This window comes from Gracilinanus agilis, chromosome 3, assembly GCF_016433145.1.
Source record: "Gracilinanus agilis isolate LMUSP501 chromosome 3, AgileGrace, whole genome shotgun sequence".
NCBI lineage: Eukaryota > Metazoa > Chordata > Mammalia > Didelphimorphia > Didelphidae > Gracilinanus > Gracilinanus agilis.
The window spans coordinates 633,313,825-633,338,013 of NC_058132.1; positions in this window are offsets into that span (position 1 = coordinate 633,313,825).

Here is a 24,189-nt window from a genome sequence, read left to right on the forward strand (position 1 = left end):
AAGTGTTTAACCCAGTTTCTGGTACATAGATAAGCTCTCTATAAATGTTAACTAATAGTATATGTACCCAAGAGCAAGGAGCTAGCAGCATTGGGTAAGAGAGACAAGGGGAATCATGAAGAATGTGGGATTCAAGTGGAATTCTAGGGATTCAAAGAGAAAGGAATGAAGAGGAAGTATGTTCCAGGCAGGAGGTGAAAAGGAGGAACAATTATTGCAAACGCAAAGACAGCAGATGTATGGGAGAACAAGAAGGCCAGTTTGGCTAGACCCGACAGGTCATAAAATGGAGTAAAAGATATTCTGTCTGTAAAGGTAAATTGGAGTCAGGTAAAGAAGAGGATTACATGACTAAAAGGGGAGTTTGTATTTGACCCTGGCAGTAATAGGAAGGCACACAATGTGAGTTCATCAAGCTGTCAGTGTAGGTTGGGCAATTTGTGTGGATGTCTAGTGAGAACTTCCTAGAGATGTTTTTCACTTTCAGATAGGTAAAAGGAAGACTTCACTTGTGTAAGTGAACTTAGGTAAATCACATAAAACCCAAGATTTCAGTCTTTTAGCTCTGAAACTAGAAGTAGAACTAGATGGCTATTTGAGGTCCCTCTTAGTTTCAGATCTGTGCCTATTTAGAAACTAGACTCATCTCTTCAGATTAAATTTTGAGATTCCTTTATCATATGCTTTATTTTACCAATGCTATTTTCACTGTAACTATCTACCATCATAAATCTGCTGTTTCCACATTTGTCATGACTCCTAAAACTTCTCTTGAACTGTAAGTAACAGTAGAGGGTGGTAGAAAGATTTGCTGTTGAGAAATGAAAGGAATTTGGAAAGACAATGACAACATGTGGTCAGTCATAGGGAGGGAGTTCAGATGGTTAACTTTCCATGGAATAATAAAAGAACATTAACCAGAAGGCTCTGAAATGTGAGATAAGGATAGAAAATATTTCTTGGAAACAAATGAAAAAGCAATGTGCAAGAAGAGATAAGAGAAGGAAAAATAATTGGAGAATTAGAGTTAAAACAATCTGTTTGGTAGAGATTTAAACCAGCAATCAAGTTCCTTTCAACTCACTTGGAACAACTCACAAATTCACTGCCCATTAATCTTGAAAAAACAAGGCCCTAGAAGCTGCCAATATAAACATTGCATTTATGATTGACAAACCAGTGATTTAATATGAAAGAGCAGTGGGGCCAAGTGAAAGAAGACTCGGGGGCTCTAAAAATGAGGGACCACATCTTTATCATTCAATTCTAAAATAGCATTTTCATTTTCATCTGCTCTTTCATGTTAATAAATAAATACAATTTTTGCCTTTTCCCCTTAGCTGGCATCCACACATTTCTCTACTCAGGCTATTCTGCATTTTGCTGCCAAGAATATTTCCCCTTCAACAAAGACCATATCAGCCACCCCATTAGCTTTATCATGTACTTCTTGGTTTTCGGGTCCCATCCTATCTATCAAAACTTATTTCTCACTAACCTTCAAATTCATTTTTTTTCTATTTCTGAATGGACATCTTTAATGCTGTTTTAACAAGTATATCAAGTATCTACTAGATATGAAGTACTGTGCTAGGCACTAGAAGAGATATTCAAGTCTATATTTGATTTTATTGATTTGAGAGTTGGTTTCAATGATGCAGAGTGTAAACATTATGCTACCTCTGTGATACTTGTATATAATCACTTTTAGCAAATCTATTGGCATTCATCTAATATTCTGGAGGTCATCTGCAGTGGCTCTCAATATTTCAAGTTTACAGCAGAGCACTGGCTATCCATCTGTGATCCTTTATCTTTGTTATGTGACCAGTCGATCTTCTATGCCTGTTCATAAATTCTTTGATGTCAGCCGTTATACTTGTACCTCATTGGCTAAATGCTGAAGGCTGCCCACTCCCACAAGGCATCTTTCTATTGCCTTCTGTGCAACATCCATCTCCCCTTCTTTGAAAGCAATGGTATTCTATGTCTCACTTGCTGGTAACATAATAGTAATGAAAAGATGGATCTCTGTTTTGATAGAAAGCTTGGATCAGTCAATAGTGGCAGGTAGGCAGCACAGTAAATAAAATACTGGCCCTGGAATTAAGAAGACCTAAATTCAGAGCAAATCTCAGGCACTAACTGGACAAGTAAATTACCTACACAAATCACCTAACATGTCTTCTCTCTCAGTTAAAATAGGGATAATGATAGCACCTCCTTTCTAGGTTTATCATGAGGATCAAATGAGATATTTGTAAAGCATTTAGCACAGTGCCTACCACATAAGAGACATTTAATAATGCATATTTCCTTTCTTTCAGTAAAAAAAGAATCTTAGAAGCTTACCAAAAGCAAAACAGCCAACTCTATACCACCTTTTCAAAAATCAGCTCAGTCCTTTGCCATCTACACTGTGTGTTCCAGATATTCAGATAGTTATACTATTGGAAAAACTCTAGAGGTTACAATTCAAATACATGTTGAAATCTAAACAATAGTCATTTTTCATCCACTTTGTTTTTCCTATGGGAATAAAGGTGCCAGTCTATTTTGAAGTATTATGTATTTCTTCCAAAACTCTTTGTAGCATATTGGTTTTTGATACAATTGGCACAATGTTCTCCACAAAATAGGAGCATCTGATATCCAATAAACTTTAGTTCATAACCTGCTGTTTACAATTGATGGGATTTATCACATGCACAAAAGTAATTCTAATAGAAAATGATAGCTGACATGTACACAGAAGAAAGAGAAAATATTTGCTATCCAAAGTACAAGGAAAGGAAATTGCATTAAGTATGAGTGACATTAAGAAGTTTTGAGCAGATATGCCATGAGCTATATATAAATGTGATTAATCTAACAGTAATGGGAAGGCTATATAAGAGGTTAGAGTTGGAGAGCAGAAGGAAAATAATGTATTAGGAAAGACATATTACAAAAACTCAGATAGGTAGTAATGAGGAAAATGCATGGAAATAAAAATGCACTGCAAAAGGAAAAAATGGCAAGATTTGACATCTAATATGATGTGAAAGATAAAGGAAAAAGAAGTCAGAGATAATAACATTGGTTAGAATGTGTAACTAGGTAGATGGTGATACCATTGACAGGAATATTGAAGTCATGTTCCTCTCATCGTCTATGCCCTTTCTTTCTGTCTACCTCTTGAAACTAGTCAATTAAGATCTAACCACTTCCAAAAATACTCCTATGACACAGGCTCTCACTGACTACCCCCTTCTCTCAATTGGTATTTAGGCTTTGTACTCCTTGTTAGAACTGAATTTAGCAATGTCTTTCAATATTTGTTAATTATTTCACTTATTAATCTCTTCCTAATTAATGTGTAAGCTCCTACTAGATGGGGACTGCCCTAAGAATCTATGACAAGGGAATACATCATATTTCTCAATAAATATCTACTGCTAATCATTTATATGACTGCCCCAAGGCTCAAAATGTCAGACAGATTACCAGCCTAAACTAAATCTCAAGAGCCTCTTTATAACAACTGGTTTAAAGGATAGGCTTGTTAGCTTGACATACACCATAGAAAACTTTTATTCTAGGCCATTATACTTTAGAGGACAGAGTTTATATATATATGAATTGTGTGATGGTGAGCCTTAGCATAAAATGGTTCTCCTCTATATGTAATAGTCAGATAGCCAAGAAGTATTTATTAAGTTCCTGCTGTGTATTGGGCACAGATACATTCTGAGAATGAAAAGATAAGCAAAAAAGATAAAAAAATACCAATCCCTGGCCCCCAAATAACTCACATTATAATAGCCAAAGAGAACCAAGGGAAGCATTTAACTATGAAATACCAAAGTATATGAGGCAGATGAAAAGTTGAAGGGAGGGGAGTAAGTTACTCAGACAGGGATACAGTGGTGAAGTTTGGAAAAACATGAACAGAGCCAGGATGGAAATGAAGCATGGCCAATTTGACCCCTTCCCTAAAATGAAGGCCATAGAAAGGACTCATCACTGGGAGAATTGAGGCTGTTTAAAGATTTTAATTTTAATTAATTTAAAGAAGTATTAAGGATTTACCTTCTGCCAGTTACTACTTTAAGAAGTGGGGATACAAAGAAAAAAGTAAGATCTCCCTGAACATAAGGAACTCATACTGATTGGGAAATACTACACAAAAAATAACCTCAGTTAAAGATAAGGTGGAAAGATCAGGAAGTCCATGAGATACAGTTGTGAGAAGGATCATAGAAAATAGACTCCAGGTACTGACAGGAGTTCCAAGGTAAGAAGGCAGCTAATGCATGGAAGTGAAGTCCATAAGTTCCAGGCACATCCAGGAAGACAATGAAACCTGTTAGCCTTTTCTTTTCCTGAATATTCAAAGAAAATTGAGTATCTAGAAGAGATATTACATGATTGCTTTCCCATCTTCTCATTATATAAATGAGGGCACCAAGGTCCAGAGAACTTACATGACCAACTGTAGTATTTTTGCGCTATGATAATAATGCATAACTAACATTGAGTGAAGCCCCCCCAACTCTCCAGGCCATCTCTACTAGTTCCATCTTGTGAAGATAGTGATGTTGGATTCCCTTGGGAGATTCAAGAGATTTGTTATTTGTCCACCTATATATCCCCAGAAATAGAACAGTGTCTCAAGCAAAGTATATGCCTAAAAAAATTGCTTCATTGAATTGAAGTCTAAGTTATGTTGAATGGCATTTCAAACACTCTGCTTTGAACTTCTGCCACACAGAATTATAGAATCACAGATTTAAAGGACCTCAGAGTCCATCTGTTCCATCTTGTATGTGACTGAGACTTCTCTACAATATATTCAACAAAGGGTACTCCATTACCAAGATCTTATGTGAAATAAGACCCATTAGAACTCCTGAGGAAGCACATTTTACTTCTCTATCATAATTGAATAAAGGGGGGAAAAAGTTGCGCTGGTCACTACTTTAAGCACTAGGAATACAAAAAAAAAAAAAAAAAAAAAAAAGCAAAAAAGGTAAGATAGTTCCTGAACACAAGGAGCCCACACTCTGATTGGAGGATATTGCACATAAAATAACCTCTGCTGAAGATCAGGTAGATAGATCAAGAGTTTGGGGGGGGGGGTAGGAAGGCCTTCAGGCTACTTACAAATTTACGATAACAGTGCTAGGATATTCAGAGCATACAGAGGCAGAGTAGAAGGTTAAAGCCTGGAAGACCTTTGGAGGCAGTGGCATGGCAGTTCCTGTAGATGGCAGAACTGAATTATTGACATCCATGTCAATAGATAACAATTTGTGCAGCCTTCACTATGTGCCAGGCACTGTGCTAAGTGCCTCACAATTATTATCTTGTTTGACCCTACAACAACGGATAGATAAGTGCTATTAGTTTCTCTACTTTATGAGGAAGGAACTGAGGCATAGGTTAAATGACTTGATCAGGCTCACATAGCTATTACGTGTTTCAGGCCAAATTTGATCTCAGTTCTTCCTGACTCTGGGCACCATTCTCCTTCCACTGTACCACCTACCTGATCAATGAGTACTCAACTTTCCTGTCAAGGGGATTAGCTAGGGAGGCTGGATTTCCCCATTAATGGTATTATTTTTTTCTTGTCATCCTGAATGAGTTCTGTAATAGTCTAGGCCAGAGGAATGGAGAATCTTGGCTTTCCTGAACAAGATTATGATTAGAGTGGAGGGGAAAAGGCAAGAGGGTTAGAAGTACAGAGGGTTAGCTACTCTTCCAATTGTTAGGAAGTGTTTTCTTCATGTATGTCCATACCAGAAACCCCTTCCGACTCAATTGGTTAGCCCAGGTTTCAACAGTCGGCAACCTTTTTGGCCGTGAGAGGAAGCCATAAACACCTGCTGAAGGAGGAGGATGGAGGCGGAAGGCTCTGGAATATGGGGCGGGGGCTGAAGGGCCCCCTGGGGCACATCCTGGGGCTCTGCCGGGACTGGCTGGTCAGGAGGTGGAGGAGCCAGTTATGGCTCCAGAGCCATACGTTGCCGACCCCTGTTCTAGGTACTTGTAGTTCAGAGTCTTCATAACCTTCAAGCCTAGTTTAAACTAGAACCCCCTAGATTTCCACCTTTTTCTTGCACGGGTACCTCCTTCCTCCATAACTGGGCTATTCAACTCCCTTTTTTGTGGTATTTTCCCAATTAGATTATGAGCCTCCTTCAAGGCAGGAACTATCTTTTTGGTTGTTTTTTGTATTCTATGTGTTTATCAGAATCCTTGGCACACAGTAATCTTAATAAATGCTTTATCTAATCTAATCTCTAGTAATCCACAAGACCCTGTGAGACATCTTCCTTTTGACCATATTAAGCATATTAAAGAAAATGAAAATTAATCTAATTAAATATAGATAGACTAATGATATAACAATCTCTTCCAAAACCTTAGGTTCACTCTCAAAATTTCACCAACTCTTAATGGGAAGAGTAGACTTGCTTCACTAGGATAATATATGGGGGAACTATACATAGATGTCAGGACACCTTCTACACAGGATTCCCATGAAGGGACTACATTTGTGGTTTCACTAAGTGTCTTCATCTCCAAGTTGAGCAATTCAGTTAATGTTGGTATGGTCTAGATCCTTATCAATTCACAGAGACATTCCAGTGCTTCTTTCTGACATTGAGACCTTCTCTTCTCACCCTGGATATCAAAATGACATTGGGTCAGTACCGAAGCCTTAAAACTAATATTGGCCAGAGTAAGCCTCTCACTTCTGACAGGACAGAAGAGTAGAGGGAGGAGAAATGAAAATAAGGGATAAACCCATAGAAACTGAAAGGACTGAAGATAGTAGTTAATAACAGGCAGAAGAAAAGTAAGGAAGACAGAAGAAGAGGGGAAAGTTAATGTGGCATGAGTTAAATTCACTTGCTTCCTATTTGTTTGTGGTGGGGGTATTGTGTGTGTTTGTGTGTATGTGTATGCATGTGCCTGATCCAGCTAAGAAGTATAGGGGAGAGAGTGTTAGTATAGGAGCTTGGACCACCTGAAATCAAAACCTGCCTCAAAAAATAACTGGCTAAGGCATGTTGAGCAAATCACTTAACCTGTGTCACCCCCAGTTTCCTTGAATATAAAATAGGAATCATAATGGCATCTATCTTACAGGACTGGTGTGAGGATCAGATATGGTAACATTTGTAGAACTCTTTGCAAACCTTGGGACAGCTACATGTTACAGTGGATAGAGCACCTGGCCTGCAATCAGAAAGACCTCAGTTCAAATCCAGTCTCAGATGGTTATGTGATAGTTGCTCATATGTAAAATGGGGACACATTGGATGTGTGTAATGGTAAATTACTCTAATATCTTTGCTGGAAAAAAAATTATAGGGAGTCACATAAAGTTGAACCTGAGTGAACAACTGAAAAATAACAATTTCAAAACTTAAAACAATAGCTCTCATCATTTTATTATTTTTATTTTTACATTGTACATGCACACATTCAAAAATTATGTCTCCATTCACTATTGTTCCAGTGTCTTCATAAGAATGACTAATGGTGGAGAAAAAGAATGTGTCCTTTTCTTCTATGGATGTCAGTTTGTCATTACTTTTAAGAAAGTTATGTTCGGTACAATCTGGGAAAGAAATTGAGCATTTCAGAAGTTGTGGAAATATATCAAATGCATCTGCAAAAATGTAAAACAAAGAAGAAAAGAAAAGAGAACCTCCAGGTATTATTATTTATAGCCCTTAGCATGAACCAAGTGATGTCTGAATCAAACCTTGGATAATATTTACAACAAAAGGAACAAGTTTCCATAATGGATAAAATGTACTTTCACACAAATCTCCTGCTTATTTACATACTATTCACTACAAAAGGAAGCATGGAGTGATGAATAGAATCCTAAAATCTAGTAGTCCAGGAATTCAAAACCTGCTCCAAATTTGCTCCTTATAAAATTTATGTATACATCACCTCAATTTTCTGAACTTCAGATAATTCCAAGATTATAAATAGGTTGTCATCTATATCAATGGAGGTAGCTTCAATATATTAACATTTGTAATTTCATGGACATCCATTTTAAATATTAGGTTTTTTTTGTTTTGTTTTGTTTTGTTTTGTTTTTTAACCCTTGTACTTCGGTGTATTGTCTCATAGGTGGAAGATTGAAGATTGGTAAGGGTGGGCAATGGGGGTCAAGTGACTTGCCCAGGGTCACACAGCTGGGAAGTGGCTGAGGCCGGGTTTGAACCTAGGACCTCCTGTCTCTAGGCCTGACTCTCAATCCACTGAGCTACCCAGCTGCCCCCTTAAATATTAGTTTTGAGAAGACTTCCCTTCCCCAAAATCCTTCATGAAAAATGAAACACTAAAAAGAAAAATTTCAAAAGAGGCACTTTTAGGAAGGGGGCAGGGAAAAGATATATTTACTTATTCAATCCTGAAATTTTTAATTTTTAATCAGAACTAGTAGACAAATAATTATAAACTTGTCCAACTTAAAATGAATCAGGTCAAGTGTAAGCAAAACCAAAAATAGGGGTGGAAACAATACATTGTTTTTTGCATCTGAGCTACTAATGTACTTAACCCTTATATTAGTGAAATCAAAATTATACTACTTAATTTGCAGTGTTTTTTTCTTAACAAACTAAGAAAGTCACATAAAAAAAGGTGAGAGGAAGGTGTCATTCCATTATATCCCAACTTATTTTATTAGGCTAAGCATCAATCAATTAAATTTCTTTAAGAGGCAGGTTTTAAAACCAGTGTTCTTGATTCCAAGTTCAATGTTTTATTTATCGTACCAAACTTCCCCTCATATACCATGCAGTCTTTCAGTTCTGTAATATATGCAATGTTCTGAAGCCATAGCACCCCATATATGAAAAGAAGGGAAAGAAGCTGTATTTGCCTCTCTTTCTACGGTGACAAGTTAGTCATTATAATTACATATCACTGAACTATATTTTCTAACTTAATTTTCCTTATTCTCTAAGAAGTGATGAGACTGAGATTCAGTGTCTTGGGATAATAAAATCTTTGAGCATAAGATGTGAAACTACTTCCACTAATTTGAAATTGAAATTTGAGGAAAATTTATAAGCCATCTTCCCATTAAACTACAAATTCTTTATGTCTTCTGATTTTACTTGTAGCAAGAATGTCAACCAATCCTGTAGCATGCCAACTAAAAAAATGCATGGATCACTGAACAAAGAAATTACATATAGAATATGATCCATTAATTTATTATTTGGATGTGATCTAAAAAACTGTATAATTTTATCACTTTCAAATTCTTTTCTACCCTTTCCCATTGTCACTGTGGAATTAACTAAACAAAAACAATCATATTTTCATATTATATTGCTTTGTGGGTTACAAAATCCTTTATTGTCTATTGGTCAACTTGAAGATAATGAGAGCCTTCCCTATAGTGAACATCAGTTCTTTGAAAATAGACATTTGTGAACTTGCCGAGTTAGGATGGTGGCAGAGTAGAGGCAGGGCGACTTTCTCTCCTTACAGAAAGATATAGCATACCTCCAAAGGAAAGAAAACAAAATCCAGATGAAAGAAGGGAACCCACAATAGGGCTCAGTACTGAACGTAAATTGGATTTGGGCACTTCCACACTATAAGGGGGGGAAATAGCTCCCATCAAAATGCAAGTGGATCACCCTTCCCCCACCCCACCCACAGTACCAGAGACAGAGGCTGTGCTCCAGAGTTAGAGCCAGCTTGGGCACAAAATCTAGCTCTTTGGCAGCTAACTGTCACCACTAGGAGCTTGCCCCTGAGAACAACAAGACCTGAAACCCCAGGTGGCTGGAAAATTCAGATCTTGGACACGGGAGTGGGGCAGAGAGAGGCAGCAGCAGCTCCCAGTGCACTCAGACTCAGGGGGAAAACCTCAGGTGGTGGAGCAAACATGGGCCAAGTTCCAGGCTCTAGGAAGCCAACTAGGACCACGGAAACTCAACCCTGAAAACAGCTAGACCAGAGACCCCAGGAGGGTCCGAAGAGAAACCAGGAGACTCACAAAGTAGCCTCAGGCAAAAACTGCTCCCTAACTCCATACAAAAAGAATCAGATTGCCTTACTCAGACTTCTGGTGGATAAAGCACAATGATGCCAAACAAAGCCCAAGAAATAAAAAAGAAGACAAAGAAAAAAACTCTAACACTTGATAACTTCTGCACAGAAAAAAAAAAACAAAACAAAACAGAAAACAGAGGAGGACAAACAATTAAAGACATCCAAACCTTCCCCCCAAAATGAAAATGGGTCACAAGATCTTGAAGAGTTCAAATCTGAGATCATGAGAAAGATGGAAGAGATCCGACAAGAAAATAACAGTTTAAAAGGCAGAATTTCGCAATTAGAAAGTGAGGCTCAGAAATCAAATGAATTGATGAGCAAATTGAAGACCAGAAATGACCAGATGGAAGCCTTGAAGAACCAGATAGAACATATTGAAAAGGAAAACCAAAATATTTTAGCTAACAACCAGTCTCTAAACTCTAAAACAGGGGTTGGCAACCTTTTTGGCCGTGAGAACCATAAACACTACATTTTTTAAAATGTAATTTCATGAGAGGCCCACAGTGCTTACAGAGTGTACTCCTATAACAGCACCTAAAAAAAATTGACTTTATGGCTCTTGCAGAAAGAGCCATATCTGGCCCTCAAAAGAGAGCCATACGTTGTCAACCCCTGCTCTAAAGTCTAGAATTGGGCAGTTAGAAGCCAATGATCTCACAAGACAACAAGAATGAAAAAAGCAAAGTCAAAGACTGACAAAATAGAAGGAAACATGAAATATCTCAATGAGAAGTTAATAGACCAAGAAAACAGGTCTAGAAGAGACAATTTGAGAATCATTGGTCTTCCTGAAAAAGCAAGAATTAATAGAAATTTGGACTCGTTACTAAAAGAAATTATTCAGCAAAACTGCCCTGAAGTTCTACAACAAGAAGGCAATATAGACATTGAAAGGATCCATAGATAATCCTCTACACTAAACACAGAAAAGACAACCCTCAGGAATATAATAGCTAAATTCAAGAGCTTCCGAATAAAAGAAAAAGTATTACAAGAAGCTAGAAAGAGACAATTCAGATGTCAAGGAGCACCAATCAGGATCACATAGGATCTGGCAGCCTCCACACTAAAAGAACACTAGGCTTGGAATATGATATTCAGAAAGTCAAGAGAACTGGGTCTACAACCAAGGATCATCTACCCATCAAAACTGACTATACACTTCCAGGGGAAAGTTTGGGCATTAAACAAGATAGAAGATTTCCAAGTAATTGCACAGAAAAGTCCAGGTCTAAATGGAATGATGGATATCCAACCACAAAAACTAAGAGAAACATGAAAAGGTAAATAAGAAACAGAGGGGAAAGAAAGAAAACTCTTATTTTTAGATTTTCCTCTTTAAGGGCTTTAATAAGATCAAATTATTTGTATTCCTATATGGAGAAATATTATATATAATTTTCAAAAACTGTATTCACTATTATAGTAATTAGAAGAATTATTTTTCTAGGGAGAGGTTGGAGCACTAAATGGTCTTAGATGAGACAGGGTGGGGAAAAAAGAGGTGGGTGAATAGTAAATGACACCAAGAGAAACTTGAATGAATAAGAAAAATAGGATATTCTATTACACACAAAGAGGGAATAGGAAGGTGAGGGGATGAATACTATTATAAGAAGGAGAGGAAGAGAGCATTAAGAAGTACCATTTAAACCTTACCCTCAGCAGAATTAATCCTGAGAGGGAAGAGTAGCTTTATTATGTATTGTGATATAGAATTCTATCTAACCCTACTGAGAAAGTCAGAAGGGATTAACCAAGGGGAGCAGGGAAGTGGGGAGGTCAAAAAAGGGAGGAGAGGAGAAGAGGGAGGGAATTCATTAGGCCTTAAAAATAAAAAGAGGGGAATAATAAGGGAAGGGTGGAAAGAGAAGTAAATCAAGGGAGGAGACAAGGGGGACTGGTCTAAAATAAATCAGTGGTTTAAAAGGAAATAGCATAAGAAGAAGGGGTAGAACTAGGAGAGGATACCAAAATGTTAGGGAATACACAACTGATAATTATAACTCTGTGAATGGGATGAACTTGCCCATAAAAAGGAAGCAAATAGCAGAGTGGATTAGAAACCAAAATCCTACCATATGTTGTCTACAAGAAACACATATGAGTTGGGTGGACATACACAAATTTGAGGTCAAGGGCTGGATCAAAATATTTTGGGGTTCAAATGAGAAAAAAAAGGCCAGAGTGGCGATCATGATTTCTGACAAAGCCAAAGTAAAAATAGATATGATTAAAAGAGACAGGGAAGGTAATTACATCCTGATAAAAGGCAGTATAGACAATGAGGAAATAAAAGTACTCAACATGTATGCACCAAATGGTATAGCATCCAAATTCTTAAAGGAGAAACTGGCAGAGCTCAAGAAGGAAATAGTGTAAGGAGGAAAAGGGGTTTTATGGGTTCAATATATTAAAAGGTGGTTGCCAGAGGATTGAACTATTACCAATCTTCAATTAAGATTAATCTCAAATCAAAAATGGACTTTTATGTAAATTTATTTACATGAGAGAAGATAGAGAGGAAGAAATTAAGAATCTATCTCACTGATTAGTCCACGTATATCTTAACCCTTAGCCAAGAGTTAAAGGGCCTGAGGCCTGGAGGTGAATGAAGCGAACTTCATTCACCAAGTCATTAAAAGAAGTTTCTTAATGAAAGTTCAGGAAGATGCAGTCTTTAAACTCACCACGTGGAACAGTCTCAGTCACAAACCAGCGAAGCTCCCTCAGGTCTCCTTCACTGCACCAGTCACAGCCTCACTCCCCTTCCTCTTTTTAAGGGCTCACATATATCTCACTTCCAGTGCCTTCCCTTAGCCTCCAGCAAGTGATCATGGGGGTTATTCATTATGAACAGGTGATATTTATATCAGGAATGCAAGGATGGTTCATTTTCAGGGAAACCATCCACATAATTGACTATTATCAATAAGCTAACCAACAAAAACCACATGATTATCTCAATAGATGCTGAAAAAGCCTTTGACAAAATACAACATCCATTCCTATTGAAAACACTAGAAAGTATAGGGATAGAAGGGCCTTTCCTAAAAATAAAAAACAGTATATATCTAAATCCATCAACAAGCATCGTATGCAAGGGGGTTAATTAGAAACCTTCCCAATAAGATCAGGAGTGAGACAAGGATGCCCACTATCACCTCTATTATTTAACATTGTACTAGAAACACTAGCAGTAGCAATTAGAAAAGAAAAAGAAATTGAAGCTATCAAAATAGGCAATGAGGAGACTAAGCTATCACTCTTTGCAGATGATATGACAGTCTACTTAAAAAATCCTAGAGAATCAACTAAAAAGCTAGTAGAAATAATCAACAACTTTAGCAAAGTTACATTTTATATTTATATATTATATTTATACAAAATAAATGCACATAAGTCAGCAGCATTTCTATATATTTCCAACAGATCACAACAACAAGAGGTAGAAAGAGAAACACCATTTAAAATCACCCTAGACTATATAAAATAATTAGGAATCTATCTACCAAAACAAACACAGGAATTATATAAACACAACTACAAAACACTTTCCAAACAATTAAAACTAGATTTAAACATTTGGATAAACATTGATTGCTCATGGGTAGGACGAGCTAACATAATATAAATGACCATTCTACCCAAATTAATTTACCTATTTAGTGCCATACCTATCAAACCACCAAAAAACTTTTTTACTCAATTAGAAAAAACTATAACAAAGTTCATTTGGAAGAACAAAAGATCAAGAATATCAAGGGAAATGATGAAAAAAAGTGAAGGAAAGTGGCCTAGCAGTACCAGGTATTAAACTACATTATAAAGCAGCGATCATCAAAAAGTTATGGTAGTGGGTAAGAGACAGAAGGGAGTATCAGTGGAATAGACTTGGGGTAAGTGACATCAGCAAGACTGTCTATGATAAACCCAAAAAGCCCAACTTTTGGGACAAAAATCCACTATTTGACAAAAACTGTTGGGAAAATTAGATAACAATATGGGAGAGATTAGGTTTAGATCAACATCTCACACTCTACACCAAGATAAATTCAGAATGGGTGAATGACTTGAATATAAAGAAGGAAACTATAAATAAGTTAAGTGAACACAGAATAGTATACCTGTCAGATCTATGGGAAAGGGAAAATTTTAAACCCAAGCAAGAGTTAGAAAAAATTACAAAATGTAAAATAAATAATTTTGATTATATTAAATTAAAAAGTTTTTGTACAAACAAAAACAATGCAACCAAAATCGGAAGGGAAACAACAAATTGGGAAAAAATCTTTATAACAAAAAACTCTGACAGTGTTCTAATTACTCAAATATACAAGGAGCTAAATCAATTGTATAAAAAAATCAAGCCATTCCCCAATTGATAAATGGGCAAGAGACATGAATAGGCAATTTTCAGATGAAGAAATTAATACTATCAAAGTGTTCTAAATCTCTAATAATTAGAGAAATGCAAATCAAAACAACTCTGAGGTACCACCTCACACATAGCAAATTGGCTAAAATGAGTGTAGGGGAGAGTAATGAATGTTGGAGGAGATGTGGCAAAATTGGGATATTATTGCATTGCTGGTGGAGTTATGAACTGATCCAACCATTCTGGCTGGTAATTTGGAACTATGCTCAAAGGGCTATACAAGAATGCCTGGCCTTCGATCCAGCCATAGCAGTTCTGGGTTCATACCCCAAAGAGATCATAAATAAACAGACTTGTACAAAAATATTTATAGCTGTGCTTTTTGTGGTGGCAAAAAACTGGAAAATGAAGAGATGCCCTTCAATTGGGGAATGGCTGAACAAATTGTGGTATATGTTGGTGATGGAATACTATTGTGCTAAAAGGAATAATAAACTGGAGGAATTCCATGTGAACTGGAAAGACCTCCAGGAATTGATGCAGAGTGAAAGGAGCAGAGCCAGAAGAACATTGTATACAGAGACTGATACACTGTGGTTAAATAGAATGTAAATGGACTTCTGTACTGGCAGCAATGCAATGACCCAGGACAATTCTGAAGGATTTATGGAAAAGAACATTATCCATATTTAGAGGAAGAATTCTGGGAGTAGAAACACAGAAGAAAAACAACTGCTTGAACACATGGGTTGATGCAGGCATGGCTGGAGATGTAGACACTAAATGACCACACCAATGCAGCTATCAATAATATGCAAATAAGTCCTGATTGATCACACATATTAAAACCAGTGGAAATGCCCATTGGATATGGGTGGGGTGGGGTGGGTAAAGTGTTTGAAGTGGAAAGTAAAAACAAGAATCATGTAACCATGGACATTTTTTCTAAAAACTAAAATGTTATTAAAGGCAAAAAAAAATAGACATTTATTGGCATTAGACCTGAAGGATTTTCGAAGCAGTATAACCTTCAAGAGCATAGGATCTCTTGGCATAGCTTTTGGGAATGCAATCACTGAGTTGTATGCACATTTAGAATGAAATTACACAGTATCAATTACATAACTTAGTTTGGAGGTCATAAATTTCTTAATAGAATATTCTATTTGTTTCCTGTAGTCTATAACAATTATCTTTTTGGTCTGTTTGCTTATGTTCTTTATGAGCTCTTCATGGCACAGTGGTCAGATTCCTACATGAAATGATTGCAATGCCTTTATTAGTAATTCCTTTGTTATTAGGAAGAGAAACTGGGAAGTATCTTTCCATTTAGATATAATTTCTTGTCTTATGTTTTTGTTTTATTTAATTTTTTGTGTTATGGCTATAATATAAATACTCTGTTTCTTTCAGTAGTATGTCAATTCATTTCTTATCGAAGAAAGAGCTTTGTAATGCTAACAATTAAATGCTTTTTAAATTACATATAAACTATGTAATTCTTAAGATGCTATACTTTCTTTTGCTCTGTGCCTACACTGTCAGTCTCCAAGTAAAATGGAAAAAAGATCTAATTTAGGATATTTTTCCATCTTTGTCTTATGAATAGCAAAAATGTCTTAGAACCATAAATTTAGAATGCTTATAAATTAATAATGGATATTATGTATTATTCAATAAAATAAGCACTAATAAATAATGTTGACTTTATTGTTTTCCTTGAGGGAAATTCCAGATGAGGAGACTCCCTCCTCTACTAGTGTGGGTTGGTGCTTTCTCTGAGATTTTTAATCATTGAGGGTTTCCTAGAGGACTGAGAAGTTAAGTGAGCAGTCACACAAGCAGGAATTGTAACTCAGTCTTCCTAGCACGAAATTCAGATATATATATATATATTTACTCTGCTAGGTCATCTCTCATATTTTGTGTCTTTTATGAATGTTAAAAGCAACAAATAACATGACAAAAATAAAGAAAATGGCTTTCCTCAGGTAAAGTCATTATTTCAATATGGAGTATCTATCTAAGGGCATCAACTGATACAAATAAATTGGTAGAAAGTGCAAAAATGGTGAGACAGCATTGAATGTTATCTGCAATTACTCTTAATTCAATTTGCTTAAATAATAAATTTTGACTGTGAAAAACTGGAAACTAAGTCTTTAATTCTCTTACAACTTTTATAGAAGTCATCATAACAAGAAGGCTCAAAGTCTCCTACACATATCTCCTTGCCATGAAATGGAAAATGACAGTCCTGTATGAATTTTATTTTAATATTAGAATATTGTCTCACTTAGAAATAATTATAAAGGAAGAGGATAAAATATTATGGACAGTACTGCCTCCTAAATTAGATAGGAAATGGGGAAAATATACTCTTCTTTCTATAGTACTCTCTTATCATTTGCAGTAATAATAGTCTCACTACTTTGAATGCTACCATTGGCATGTGATAAAAAGAAGTGGCAAAAACACTTGAAAATGAAGTTAAAGGGCAGTGAGGGGGCTCAGTGGTTAGAGAACCAGGCCTAGACACAGAAGATCCTGGGTGGGTTCAAATCTGGCCTCAAACATTTCCTAGATGTGTGACCTTGAGCAAGTCACTTTAATACCCATTGCTTATGCCTTTACAGCTTTTCTGTATAGATTTTAAAACAGAAGAATAAGGTTAAAAAAGAAAAAGAAAAAATGAAGTAGATAAGAACTGCTGAATTTGGCCACATATCAACAAAATAATCTCTGTCAAAGATAATGTAAAAATGGAGGGATTCAAGTATCGAAATGTTTCCAGTGTGTCTATTTTCCCACATCATATAATGTTTATAAGGACAGTCTCTGGCACATATCCTTGATGAGAAGAACATTGGGGTATATCATGAATGAAACCATGAGAAGATAACAGATGGTTTTATGGAATCAGATGATTTTCATATGCAAAATACACCTTTAGGGGCAGCTGGGTAACTCAGTGGATGGACAGCCAGGCCTAGAGACGGGAGGTCCTAGGTTCAAATCTGGCCTCAGGCACTTCCCAGCTGTGTGACCCTGGGCAAGTCACTTAACCCCTATTGCCTAGCCCTTACCACTCTTCTGCCTTGGAACCAATATACAGTATTGACTCCAAGATGGAAGGTAAGGGTTTAATTGTAAAAGATATATAGCAACAAAATCATCAGCTTGCACTATTGGCAGAAATATATAATAAAAAAAAGAATTTGTTAAAAAAATACACCTTTATGTTCATGAAACTGAATGAGAGGAGGAAATGCCTAAAATTGAAGAGCCTAAAGGGTTTTCTATTCTTTTTCTTAAAGCATTTGACATAGTAAAATGATCAATCAATAAACCAAAATTGGCTAAAAGGTTATTATGAAAGCATTTTGATATTACCAAAATTCTATTATGCATGGGAATAAAGAGAGAAGAATTTTTTTGTTACTTTGCATTTTTTTTTCCTGAGTCTAGATGCAACTTGACATCAGATAAGGTATAAAGTGTGGAAATATACATATGTCCAAATAAATCTCAGTGGTTTTACTATAATATATGATTTGTATTCAAGGTAGTTAGGGTATTTGCTATTTTGTTTTTTGCTTTTCCTACTTGCCTTTTTTGGGGGGGATTAATTTGGAGGATTAGGAATGTAAATGGATTAAAAAATAAGAACAAATGTAAACTAATTTACTTTTTAAGTTCAACTTTTTAAGATCAACCCAGTTTTGCATTCTTATACATGTGAATATTTGGTTTGGTTCCCTTTATTGTAACCCAGGGGCAGCTAGTGGAGTGCCAGGCTTGGAGTCAGGAAGACCTGAGTTTAAATCCTATCTCAGAATTTACTAACTCTGTGGCCTTGGGTAAGTCATTTAAGCCTTTTGCCTCAGTTTCCTCATTTGTAAAATGAACTGGAGAAGAAAATGGCATCACTCCAGTATATTTGCCAAGAAAACCCCTAAAAAGGGGTGAGAATCAGATACAACTGAAAAATAATTAAACAACTTTTATATCTTTTAAGTCTTTTTTACCTCCAGAACAAACAAGTGTTATTATATTTAACAAAGGCAGGTTATGGAATTTCCCCATTTATTGAATATAAAATTTATATCTTTGAAAACAAAACCTGCCTGAACTTTTGGCCTTGTCTTTAGCACATTTTAAAAGTGCTAAATTAGGGCACTTCTTTAATGCATTTTACTACAGATATACAAGTAAGAATGTTTTCATCTGGGTAATCACTAGAAAATATGACAAGGAAAATGAGACCACTAGTAGTTTGTAGTGGTTGCTCTGGGGGGTACACTTTCCAATTCTTGTTATACCTCTCCCTGCCCTACTCTTTTTTTATTTCTCAAGATCTAATCAGTCATGTCATCTAATAATAATGAGCTCACTTTTGGGGGGTAAAAGCACAGTATGATTGCTCTTTAATCCATATAAGGCCTTCTTCTGCTACTTTAAGCAATTTCTAAGACATTTTTTAAAAATACTACAATCCCAGAATCTTAGCTCCCCTAGTTAGGAAATCCCTCATATTTGGGCAGCAGTTTCTTTTACTGTCACAATTGAAATTGATGTTTACCTCTACCTTACTTTTGGCCTCTTTAGGTTTTAGCAAATTGCAAAAGATAGGAAGTGTCTAAGCAAAAGTAGCAATCAGAATATTTTATATTCTCTGTTCTAGGAAAGGAAGTTGGTGAAACAAAATCCTTAGAGCTCCCAGTTCTAAACTCATTATTCTTATTAACTAGGCACTAACATATTATTTAATGCTTTGAAGAAAAGAACATGTAGCTAATTCTCTAAATTTAGACTTTGAGATAAAGATCAGATTCTACAGCCTTATTATGATTCTGATCAATTAACCAAATCAATGTGGTATTGTGAAAAGGGCCCTGGATTTAGAATCAAGACCTGTCTTAGCTGTATCTTTTACTTAGCTGTGTGACCTTGGGCAACTCCTTTTTCCTCTATAAACTTCAGTGTCCTCATTTTAAAGCAGAGAAAATACTATTGGCATTATTGACTTAAAAAGATAGTTGTGAGGATCAAAGCAGATAATGTGCAGCTATCTTTATTATGGTTAAGAATAACAATCAGTTCTCCCTTTATTTACCATTTACATAGGGCCCTGTGGGGACAAGGAGAAAAATTTTTATTTAAAGGATCAGAGGTCTAGAGTGGGAAGGAACTTTCAAAGCCATCTAATCAACAGATTTTATAGTTGAGGAAAATGACCATAGACATTAAGTGACTTGTCCAAGGTTACAGAATTAATAAGCATCAGAGCTAAAGTTTATACTTACATCTTTTAGCCCCTAAAATTGCTCTAGATTTTTCTACTTGATCCTTTCCTTCAACAGAAAAATAATACATATGAAGAATTTTCAAACAATCTTTTATAAGATTCTCTAATTATCACAAGAGGCATTGATATGGTTAGATAATTAAAGGCCATAGGTTGAATCTCCTTACTTCAGGGTAAATCCCACTTTAACTTTCATATAAAAACACTTTTGTCAATTAGTCATTAAACTAAACAATAAAAAAATACTTTTTCACAATCTACAAGTCAGCAATTTTTTTTATTTTAATTTTGAAAATTTTCCCATAGTTACATGTTTCATGTTCTTTCCCTCTCCCCTAAACCCTCCCATACCCCCAGTAGCCACTGCAAAATTCCACTAGGTTTTACATGTATCATGATAAAAAGGCCTAATTCCATATTATTGATAGTTTGACTAGAGTTATCGTTTAGTGTCTACATCTCCAATAATATTCCCATCAGGACATGTGATCAAGCAGTTGTTTTTCTTCTGTGTTTCTACTCCCACAGTTCTTCCTCTGAATGTGGCTAGTTTTCTTTCTCATAAGTCCCTCAGCCTTGCTCTGGATCCTTGCATTGCTGCTAGTAGAGAAATCTGTTATGTTCAATTTTACCACAGTGTATCAGTCTCTTTGTACATTGTTCTCCTGGATCTGCTCCTTTCACTCTGCATCAATTCCTGGAGGAAGTCAGCAATTTTGCTAGGTACTGGTGTTATAAATACAGAGCGTAAGTGCAAGGTCATTTGTGTCTTATCTAAGCCTGAGGGTGATTCATGAGTTAAGGAAACTACTCCTCATTCACCCCTGGCAAATTACAGTTATTCACCATTTTAAAAAGCATAACAAATCTGCAATCTATCACTATTGTTCAGAGCTAACTTTTAAAAATTAAAGAAATTAAAGGGGTAGGACCTAAGGAGAAATAACTCCCATAGCATTTACCTTTTTGAGCTGGAAAAGCCCAAGGGAGAAAACATAGTGTATCACATTTTCTTCAGTCCAGTTGATGGTTGTGATATATTTAAAATTACTATGACAGAGGAATGCCAATATGATATAGTATTGCTTTCTTGGCATAAGGTTCTTGTAAGGCAAGTGAATTTATCAGTGGAGATTGATTGGAACTCATAATAGTGGCAACTTTAGCATTGCTTATCATCAATAAGCTTTAAAAATCATGTGTGGGCCCAAAGAGCCAGGCTCTTAGAAGAACTTATGATTGGAAAAACTGCTGGGAAACCTGGAAAACACTATGGCAGAAACAAGGCATAGATTAATGTCTCCTGCCATATACCAAGATAAAGTAAAATACCAAGATAAAGTAAAAATGGACACATGATTTAGAAAATAAAAGATGATACCATAAACAAATTAGGGGAGTACAAAGTGGTTAAGCTATCAGACCTATGGATAAAGGGAGAATTCAGAACCTAAGAGAGAGAGAACATTATGAAATATAAAATAGAAAAACTTTGACCATATTAAATTACAAAAACAAGTTTTGGCACAAACAAAACCAATGCAATCAAGATTAGAAAGAAAACAAACAAACTGAAAAAAATTGTGAAGCAATGTCACAAGGGCCTCATTTCTCAAATATGTAGAAAACTGAGAAAAATTTATAAGAAAAATAATTTGTGGGTATTAGTCTCAAACTTTGTCAGGCTGTTTAATTTTCTATTGCAGGACAGGAAAGCAAAGTGAAAAGGTCCTAGCTTTGGGCTCAGAAGACATGGGTTAAAATTCCAGTACTAATGTGATCTTGGGCAAATCCTCTAATGCCCCTGGGCATCAATTTTCTTCTCTGTAAAATAAGTTTTGGTGGTCTATGAGATCATTTCCAACTCTAAATCTTTGTTGTTCTGACATCCGAGAGCCTCTGTTTTTTCATTTGTAAAACAAGGATGTGGGACACTATGGCCCCTTACATTAGTGATATCAAATTCATGACCCCAGGCCACAGGCAGCCAGCCAAGAGGCTTTCTATAGAAACACATTAAAATATAATTTGGAAATATTTAAGTAAATACGTAAAATATAGCAATTTAGATTAAGCTAATTTGTGGTTTTCCAAGTCCATATGTAGGCTTCAGGGATCCCTTTTTATTTGAGATTGATATTACTCCCTTTTAGCTCTAAACCTGTGATACTGGGAATTCAAGGAGTATTGATGGAGCATATACATGGGGCTCATATGAGCAGTCAAAACTTTAACTAGGTTTTCCACACCCAAGGCAAGCTTCACAAAGTGAACCTAGGACAATCAGTAGAAAATGCTTTCTTAAATTAAGTGCTTAGGAGAAAATCTGTTGAAAAGAACTGGGAGATCTGGAAAAGAGAAAGGGAAAGAGAAATCCCAGGGATTGGCCTTTATACTCTAGGACAGCGATGGAGAAAGCAAGGTGCCCTGCTATGGGAGAAGTAGCTCACTTGGATTGTGATTCCACCAGGTCTCTTCCAATATTAATTAATGATTTGTTCTCACAAAATTCTAAGTTTAGTTGTATCAATACTGCTGAAGAAGCATAAACATGATCCCTTAAATGATAGCCCTGGAGATGCATGGCCCTGACCCTGCTTTCAAGACTAACAATTATGTGTGGAAACATATAAGCATGAAATAATTAGAGAGCGTTGGGCAGACATTATCTATAGTACAGTAATAAATTCACTGTAACCCTAACTTAAAATCTATACAAAAGCATTAAACCCTATGGCCCAGTCAGAATGAAAAGAGATCAGTGATTGCAAGAATAACTGGAAGTGTCTTGAAGGACTTTTTCAATCAAAATGATCAGGTAGTGTTCTTTCTCTCCTAGTTCTCTATAGTAAAAATGATTTTATTCAGATCCACCATGATGTGAGAGACAATTATTGGAAAAGGTCTCAAAAACCTACTTTACCTTTTCTCATGAAGAATTTTTTTCTTGGTATAGAAAGTTATACATGTGAAAATAAACACTAGCATTTTATTTTTTGAGCAGTTTTGACAACAACTATCTACAATTGCTTAGCAGAATTTCCTAAAAAAATGGGGACTCAAAATTACTAACATATTGAGTCAAATACATCACCCACCCTTCCGGAAAACACCAAGATAAAGCCTAACAGATTCCTCAAATATATTACTTAAGTAAAAAAACCGCCAATAAAAAGAAAGTTTAGTTTGAGTAACCCAGTTCCAATGTTGAAAAATTAGTCATGTGGTAATTCTTTTCCCAGATGCTGAATTACTTTTTGGACTTGAGTAACTGGGGAAAAATTTAATTCGTTTAATTAAAATTTCAGAGAGGTTTATTATACTCAAGTTCTGGAAGATACATAATATCTGCCTTTAGGCTTGACCACACCTAAAATGTTCTAGACAAATGAAAATCTTGAGATTGTTAAAGACCTCCAGAGAAGAAATACAACCAATCCTCCCTAGTAGGAAAGTATCTTTATACTAAATAAATTTCTTCCTCTGCATTTTAAAATCAATTTAAGGAGGAAGTATCTTGAATTGGTTGAAAAAAATAAAGCCCTAAAGGAAAATAAAATACTTCCTAACTAATTTCTTTTGTTTGCTATGGATATACCAGAGCTATAGACTCTTAAATGCTGGGTGATCTTGTTAACATAAACAAAATACACCTAGCAATCTACCTTTATTAAATATGTATTATAGTGGGCTAGTTAATAAGGGTCCAGCCCTAAGAATATACACAATATTTTTGCCTGACAACCCGTGTGAAAACTTGGTAAGTTTTCTTCTGGAAATTCATATCAAAAAAGCCATTTTCCCATTGAAAGAATACACGAGAATTCTGTTTCCTGTAAGCTTACTGTGTGGTGATAAAAATCCTGTTAATTCACTGCTCAGCTGGAATTGATTGCATATGCAAAAAGCATAAACACAGTAAATCTCTTTCTGATGGTTTTCTAGTGAGGAGAAAGACCAGACATGCTATGGATTTCCAAGAGAGAAGATAAGTAGCATTGGACACAGTAGCAGGGAAGGTTGTGGCTGCCTTATTATTCCACCAGAGCCACTATGTGGCCATATACATATGGTTCCTTTGTTTCTTCTAATTATATTTATTCTTTGCTATGTATTCTTTAAGTGAAGGAATACCAAAAACAGAATAGACCAGATTAAAACTTTGTGAGGTACTAAAAGTTGATTCAAAAAGTAGAGCCAATGATTAAAGTCTAACCACTTAGAGTCTATAGCTGAGACTTCAGATAGCTACTGTTCTTGAGGCTAATGGATGATTCACTCCTTTGATTGCCTGACCTGGTGTCTCTGATGATCTGCTGTTTTGCTGGATCAAAACCTACTGCCCAGGACTGACTTCTCATTGTCCTTTGCCAATTCAGCTATTCATAGATTTTGGTTTGTACTTGAT